We start from the raw sequence: 7,969 nt of genomic DNA, 5'->3' as shown, positions 1-7,969 counted from the left end.
GGCGCCCCGGCTCTCCCAGTCGGCCCCCTGTCTCTGAGCCCCGAGCAAACGCTCCCCCCGTCTCGGCACGGGCCGTTTTCAGGCATTTCTAGCTCTGCCGGAGGGGCTCGTTCCAGCTTTGCTTGCAGACCGGCAGTCTGCCGGGTCCTACCTGTCCAGGCTTGCACAGGCTGACAGAGCAGACTGCCGGGCGCTGGAGGTGGAAATCACTATGCAGACCCGGCGGAGGGGGCAGAGGCGTAGGGTAGGGCCGGTTTCCAGAGGGGCTTGGGGAATGCCAGAAAGGGGGACAGTCCCCGAGAGTCTCTCTTGCAGGCGTCAGTGGATCTGGCTGGCAGTGCTTCAGGGCAGAATTGACCCGCTCCCCTGCTCAGCCCCGCACTGCCCCAAAGCCCAGCCACAGCTTCTGGGTCGCGTTTGAACCCACACAGGTGGACTCAAAAACAGGTGGACAAAACCACTCCTCGTCATTGCCTCGGCTCTGAGAGACACCTGGGGACAGTGGGGTCCTCGGGGAGCAGCAGGCACACGAGGGTGGTGCTGTCCCAGGCGGGTCACCGAGGTCTGCAGGGTTTGCGCCCCAGGCCCTGCTCCGCCTCAGTCTCCCTGCATGCGGTGCCCCCAGCCCCGCAGGGAGGCTCTCTGCAAAGCCCGGTCCCTGTCCCTGAGGCAGGGCCCCAAGGCACAGCCCCGCTCTGTGGTGCGCAGTGAGCTGCGGCCCGAGCCCCGGCGCAGCTGTTGAATAGGGTGGCTGTGGAAAAGCCGTTAGTTGCGGTGGCCTGGGCAGCACGGCTGGCCGGGGGCCGGCCCGGGGGCGGAGGGGCTCTCAGGGCTGCACAAGGCTGCTATTATCCAGGGGTAATCACCCAGCCCAAACACAGCGTGGGCCCTCCTGTAGCCCCGAGACAGGGCCCCCGCACAAGCCTGGGGGAGCACAACAGACCTCCCCAGGTGCTGCAAGTTGCCCACAGCCAATCACGCAGGACACCTGGGTGGAGCACCCCTGCCCCATTGCAGCCTAGCTCTGCGCCTCAGTTTCCCCCCGGGTCAATCAGAGCCAGAGAGGCTGTGTTGGAGGACAAAGCACTGGGGTTTTCTTCTCCTTCAAAGCCCTTCTTCTGCCTCCCACACTCTCGCTCCCCATTCACACAGGACTCCCGAAGCTCGCTGACTTGCGTTCACCCCACCTGAGGACAGGCCCAGGTGTGCCCCAGCATCTCCCAGGAGCAGCGAGAGTGCTGTCCTCCAGCTCTCGGCCCGGGGGCTCTGAACCTTTGCATATCCTCTTCTCTCCTCCACTTGCTTTTCCTGCAGCATGAGCTGTGCTCCAGGCCCTGGGCAGCATGGGCTGCATCCCTCCAGCCCCCCTGAGCCGCTCTGGGGGTGGGCTGCAGGTTCCCCTGGGCCACAGCATTCCTCCTGGGCATCCCCAAGCACCTCTCATACCGCCAGCCCCTCCCACCCCGGCAACCCTGTGCTGGCCCCCAGCCCCAGCCCCGCTCCCCTGCCGGTGCCATGCGGCGGCCCTTCCCATGCCTTCCTCCTGCCTCATCTGTGTGCCTGGCCCGCCCCCCCCCCCACACCTTCCCCGCCAAATAGACTTGATGATTCATCGGAAATGATTAAATTTTTTCCCCACGAGATTAGTTGCTTAAAATGGCAATGCTGGGCAGTGATAAGGCTCATAGCCCTTGCGTTGCCGGTGCAGAGGGGGGGGCCTCCTCCCGGGCAGCATGTTTGCTGGGAGGAACAAGTGCAAGGGAGCTGTGCCATAACGCGCAGGCTGCTCGCGAGCTGCTCTCTGGCCCCACAGCTGCAGTGCGGGGATGCTCTCGCAGGCAACGGTGGCAGGAGCTCCCTGTCTATGTTGGGAACAGCCACCCCCCGAGCAGGTGCCCAGGCCTCGGGGACCCCCTGACAATGTGCTCACACTTTCCTCTCCCTCCAAAGGGCAGGATGCAGCACCAGAGGAGCCTCAGGCTCTGCTCCCCGTGGAGGAGGGAAAGGGATGTTCCATTTTGCACAAAAGACCGCGATTTTAAGCCCCACAAATGCCACCCTGCAAGGGAAGAGGGCCCAAGGGGTCCCGCTTTCCTGCGGGAAAGCATCCACCAAGTCAAACAAACAAGCGGGAGAACTCAGATGACACGCTGCTGGTGCATTTTGGTCTGGTGCTAACTTTTATCCTGTGTTAAAAATAAAGCAAAATGTTGCTAATAAAACCTCTGCAGAAAATTCCCAGCAGTTGGAAAGGGCAATGCCACTCCCTGGAGAAAAGAGGCTGGCCAACCTCTGCAGCAGGGAGCATGCCACCCTGAAACAGCCTTCCACTGTTACTGCAATGGCCATGCCTCCAGTTGGTCAGGCTTCTGCTTTTCAGACCACTTAACTTTGAAGAAAACTTTTTTTTTTCCCCTACTGAACTTATGGTTCTGGGGAAGATGGGCAGGATTTGAAAGCAAGGCCCTGCTGCCCTCAAAGCTGGCATGAAATCGCCCCACCACGCTGTGTGCGGCACCCAGTGGGCTCAGGGTCTCTGTGTGGGGAGCGCAGCAGGCTGGCCACCTTCATTTTCCCTCTCTGCTGCCTTGTCTCACGCCTTCTTATTTATTTGCTTGCTTAATGGATTTGGCTTCGGCCCCCATTCACTGCTATGCAAACAAACAGTGTGGATTAGGCTCCCGTGTCACGGTCTCACGCACACAGCCAGGGTGGGAAGGTCAGGGTGCACGGGTCCGGCCCCAGCCGAGGCACTGAGCAGCTCTTGCTCTCTGGCAGCCGAGGGAACCTGGGTGTCCTGGCCCCCACAGCTCCCAGAGCTTTCCTCCTCCAACCCTCCTGCCACCTCTTGGGTGAGAGGCTGCGCTCAGGCAAGTGTCTCTGCCCCTGGAGCAGTGGGGCTTGCCGGCCCCTGGCAGAGCTGCCGCACAGCCGCTCCTCTCTGCTGGAAACGTGGAGACCGCGGGGCAGCTCGTAGGCGCAGCCTGCCCAGGGCGGAGCTGATTACCCATGCATTATCTGAGCATCGCAGGTTGCAGGCACAATCTGGAAGTGTGTAATTGCATTTGCCTTTCTCCTCTGGCTCCCGCTGAGCCTGGCTCTCCGTGGCTGGAGGGGAGTGATAGCCAGCGTGCAGAGCCAGGCATGGGGCCTGGGGCTGAGCACAGGCTGGATCACAGCACACACCTCAGCTCCTTCCACCTTTCCCTGCTCTCCCAGCGAGGCCCCTGGGGCTCAGCTGGGTCCTGCTGATGCTGCTGGAGGGAGCTGGCCCTAGTGCGGGCTGTGCCGGCAGGCAGCACTCTGCTCCTCTACAGTGCATGCCCTGACATGCTGCTTGGCATGCCCCAGGTGGGGACGGTGGGCCCCGTGCCTTCCCCAGCCCCTGCGGCCCCCGACCATGCCGATGGGGCCCAGAGCAGCCCGGGTGGCTCAGGAGGGGTCTGCAGGTTGCCCGGGGTGCGCTGTGTACCGGCTGCCTCCCAGCGAGCCCCCCGCCAGTGCCGGTGAGCGATGAGCTGTCGGCTGGCGCTGGCTTCCTGCCTGGCTCCAGGGTGGATGAAAGGCAGGGCGGAAGCCGGCTGCCGCGTCCGCCCAGGCCTGCACCTCTTCACACAACACCGTCAGGGCTGAGAGGGCCCCCGCTCCCCGGGGAAGGAACGGGATGCGGGCCAGCGCCATGCTTTCCCATACTGCCTGGGAACAGCCTGCCACTGAGGCACGGCAGTGCTAAGACTCACTACCTCTGGGCAGAAACCTCCAGGGCACCTTCTCACCAGCCCCTGATGCCGCATTTTGGGGTGCTTTAGGGCTCACGCAATGCATTGCAGCCTGGGGTAAGTGCAGGGACCTGCCTGGGCTGTCTGACCTCTGGCTGCCCACTCCCTGGGTGGAAGACTACGAGGGACGGGGCATCAGATGTACCATGAGGGCAGAGCTGTCTTGGGGTACTTCCACCCTGTCTCTGTCCACTTCTGGGAGCCCTCTTTGATGTCCCTGTCCTACAGCTCAGGAAAATGCCTTCTTCCACCCCCCCCTTCCTCGGCTGGGCTCCCAGTGGCTTCTTTGTGTCTCCCCTCTCCTTCCTCTCCTCTTCTGCAGGGCCTTTATGTGGGGATTATTAACCATGGCTACGGGGCCTTTGTTTAGGAGGGGCCGGGAGTGGGAGCCGGACAAGGGGCTGGGCGGGCGGAGGAAGGAAGGACATGAGCGGAAGGGGGGAAGGAAGGTGACATCTGGATTTCTGTGCTGGAGGAGCGCGATCTCCCGGGGCAGCTGTGCGAGACGGCCAGGGGCTCAGCGGATGCAGAGCGCTTGCAAAGCCCCAAAGAGGAGCGAAGCTGGTGAGGGTCACCCAGCCCCACGCCATCCAAAGTGCAGCCCCCAGCATCCGCCTCAGTGACGGTGCCACTGTCAGAGGTGCCACTGTCAGAGGATGGACCCAGGAGCCCCAGGGCTCCAGCTCCCCTGAGGGGGCTGGTTTGTGGCGTGCAAGTGACATGAGCTTGGCCACACTCCGCAGGGAGCAGCGCAGGCGTGGTGGGGAAGGCTCTGGAGCTGTGCCGCCCTCCCCTTGCACCCTGTCCCAGGGGCCTGACCCTCACTGTGTGCGGGGCGGATGGACAAGGACAGCTGGGGGAGTGAGCGCTCCTGGGGAAACCTTAGCCAGCCGACGGCCACCGCCAAGGCGCAGGGGGAAGGAGCCCTCTGCCCAGGGCTGGCCTGTCACTCGGCATCCCAGGGCTACAGGCTCCCCATGGCCTGGAGCAGGTGCAGCCCCGGGACAGCGTGCAAACAGCCACGTACTGCCCCCTTGCTCGCACATGTGCAGCCGGGCCAGGCTGGTCACGTATGTGCCCCAGGCTCCTCTCCCAGCCCTGCTGCACTGCCGCCTGGGTAGGAGGGGCAGGTTTTGGGGCTGGGGCAGGGTGGGATGGGGGCTTACAGGGCAGCAGGGGGAAGCTGGGAGCCCAGGGACAGCTATTTATAAACCGGCCTTTTCCTTCGGAAGACTTCCGAGTTCATCTCCCCCCAGTGCCGGCCGGAAAAAGGCCCCATTGTCTCAGCACCAGATGGGCCGGGGCCGGGCACTCGCCTGCACAATGGGGCGGATTATGTGCCCGGCCGGCGGGGGTCCGGCAGCGGGATGCCCAGGAACAGCAGCTGCCGCCAGCGCCTGCGCGGCAACCCCACGGCATGGGCTGTCAGGCCGAGAGTGAGGCAGGCAGGGGTTCCGGCTGCGCTCTTTCACCACCCCTGCTAACGCCACAGCTCTTGTGCCATGGCTCCCCGGAGGAACGGGGAGGAGGAACGCCCCTGCCCTGCGCTCCATGTCACCCAGCTTTCCCAGCTTGCTGCGGTGTCGCTGAGCAGCATGTTCCCTTCTGCCAAGGAAGGGAAGAGAAGCCAGCATGGGGGCCCAGCATCACCCCCTGTGCTTGCCTGCGGACCCAGGCGGTGAAGTCTTCATCCTGGCTTTGTCTGCAGGGCTTGGAGCTCCCCCAGGACAGCTCATTAGGAGCAACTGCAAGAAAGCATAATGAGAGATTAGCCCCAGGCAGATGGCGAGGCCAGCCCCAGCTTTGGGGGAGCCCCTCTCGCACCCATGGGCTGTGGACGATCCCTTTGGAGGGCTTTGGGGAAGGGTCCCTGCTGCCGTGAGAGCACATGGAGTAAGGGCGAGGGCAGACGAGGGCTACCTGGAAGAAGGCAGTGAGCAGGGTGCAGTCCCATGCCACCTCCCTGCACCACTGGCCCTGCACCCTGCTCGGCCTCACAGCATCGGGGACACGCCGGAACACCAGAGCCCAGGGGAACTGTGGGGCTGGCCGGGCCAAGCAGGGATTTCTCCTTGCAGGACTTTCCCATGGAAGAGGACTTGCTTTTCCCAGGGCTGTCTGGCCCGGCTCCAGGAGGAGAGAGAGATCCCAGCTCCCTTCGTGGGGAGCCACACAGCCCTCCAGAAACACGGCGGGCAGCCCTCATGCTCCCACTCTTCCACCAGTCTGCAGGGCAAACAAAGGCAGGGAAGGTGCCCGCTGCCAGGGACACAGGGGGAGACGGGCGCCCTCCAGCTCCCAAGCCTTCCCGTGGGCTCTCTCCAGCAGCCTCAGCTGCGCGGCACACAGGGCGGATGCTGGCCGTTGTTCCCTGCCAGCAGGGATGCGTGTGGTGGGGGATACCACCACCTGCACCTCCAAGGCTAGGCGAAGGCCAGAGGAAGAGTGAGCCACGCCATCCTGGAGCTGAGCCTGAGTGGGGACGGGGGACTTTCCTGGAGCGGATGCACCGGAATGAGCTATTGTTCCAGCCTGGCCTGCGAGCACGGGGCTGCAGGCACCCGCCGCCACGCTGAAGCGTCTGCTCGGCCCTCGTCAAGGGCATCTTGAGGGGACCTGAGGTAAGGCTGCTGCCAGCGCCCAGGAGGACCGTGCTGGCTGGCTTCTCCCAGGGACCGGGGCTGCCACACGGCCAGGGGTCCACAGGCGAGGGCACCCTGGCAATGGTCCCAGCTGCCCAGCCAGCGGTGAGTGTGCTGGGAGCGCTGGCGTGACGCCAGCAGGACCCACACCCCAGAAACACCCTTCCTGCCTCAGGGCAATGGCAGGGCAGGGCGTGCCCATGCAGCAAGGGCCTAGGGAGGCAGGGGAAGATGCTGGGGCTGGGGAAGCTGCATGTCCCCCTGCAGAGGCAGGCCTGGAGGGAGCCGTGGTGGTGCCCAGCACTGTCTCCCAACTCCGCAGCTGCAGGCTGTGCTGCCAGCCCTTTGCCTATTTTTCCCATTCCTCTGCCACCCGCAGCCTGTTCCCAGCCAGTCTGCTGGGATCTGCCCGGGGTGCGATGCGAGGCAGCCCCAGCGCTGCTAGCCTGGCCCCAGGCTCCGCACAGCCTGCATCCCAGAGCACAGGGTCCTGATCCCCACCTCCCCAAGCACGTTGGGCTCCAGAGAGCTCCTCAAGCACTGTGACACCCAGCCCTGGGGTTGCTCCCTCCCTCCCTCTGCTTCCAGCTAAAAGCTGCAAGGACACAGCGGCTACAAGGACTGAGGCAGCCCTACAGCTAGCTTCCTCTGGCTGCTCTGTTTCCCCGAAATGCGGGGCAGCTGCCTGGCTGCAGTGAGCTCAGCACCGGGAAGGCAGCTCAGAGGCGTGATGCAGCAGCAGCCCGGTGGCCAGGCTCGGTGCCAGCACAGCCGGTGCACTGCACAGCCCCTGGCCGGTAGTGGGTCTCCAGGCAGGGCTGCCTGCAGGGCAGGCAGGCAGGGGTGCACGCACATCCCGGGCTCCTGTGCCCTCAGGGTGGGCTGTGGTGGCCCCGGTTAGCACCAGCGCAGCCCGGTTTGCAGCAGAGCCCTGTCTACCCTGTGCCAAATGAGCACTGAGGGGCTGACAAGGGGAGGGGGCTCACAAGCGGGGCCCATCCTGTCCTGCTGCTGGCAGCTGCCACGGGCACAGCTGGGAGCGCAGTGGCATTGTGCCCGGACCTCCAGCAAGTGCAGGGACAGCTGGGGGGACCCTCCTCGCAAGGAGAGGTCCTGGCTACAGCCCAGCTGCCAGGCACCCTGGCAGGGACCTCTGTCCCCCCCGCAGGGCCCCAGGAAGGCGTTTCCTGTCCCTGCACCCCAGCCTCGCAGCCCCTCCACTGGGAGCATTGCTCTATGCTGCTCCAGCCAAATCGGTGTTCCAACCTGAACCGATCCCCCGGGTGCTCCCAGCCCCCTGCACCCCTCCTCGCCCCGTGCTGGGGTGCCTGAGCCCTGTGCCTCTCTCCAGCAGGTCTGGATGCTGTGGAGCTGGACACCCTACGGCAGGGGAGAGCAGGCAACAGGCTCCCCTCTGCACCCCGGAGCACGGAGCAATGACGGAGAAGCCCTGCTACAGAGCTGCGACCTCTAAACCCTGCAGCCCCTGCACCTCTCCAGCCCTGCAGCGGGGAGAGCACCAGGGCACGGTGTCCCTGGCATGACCGG

At 64.5% G+C, this 7,969-nt stretch overlaps 1 protein-coding gene across 1 annotated transcript in view; it reads right to left on the bottom strand.

Annotated features, from left to right (window-relative positions):
- The window catches only part of MCAM (melanoma cell adhesion molecule), a 28,203-nt gene that overhangs the window by 11,971 nt on the left and 8,263 nt on the right, over positions 1 to 7,969 (bottom strand). The gene's annotated exons all lie outside the window — the stretch shown is intronic.

The sequence above is a fragment of the Aptenodytes forsteri genome, unplaced genomic scaffold (assembly GCF_000699145.1).
Source record: "Aptenodytes forsteri isolate BGI_AS27 unplaced genomic scaffold, ASM69914v1 Scaffold841, whole genome shotgun sequence".
Classification (NCBI taxonomy): domain Eukaryota; kingdom Metazoa; phylum Chordata; class Aves; order Sphenisciformes; family Spheniscidae; genus Aptenodytes; species Aptenodytes forsteri.
The sequence above is the reverse complement of the archived record's forward strand: the minus strand, read 5'-3'. Positions and strand labels throughout refer to the sequence as shown.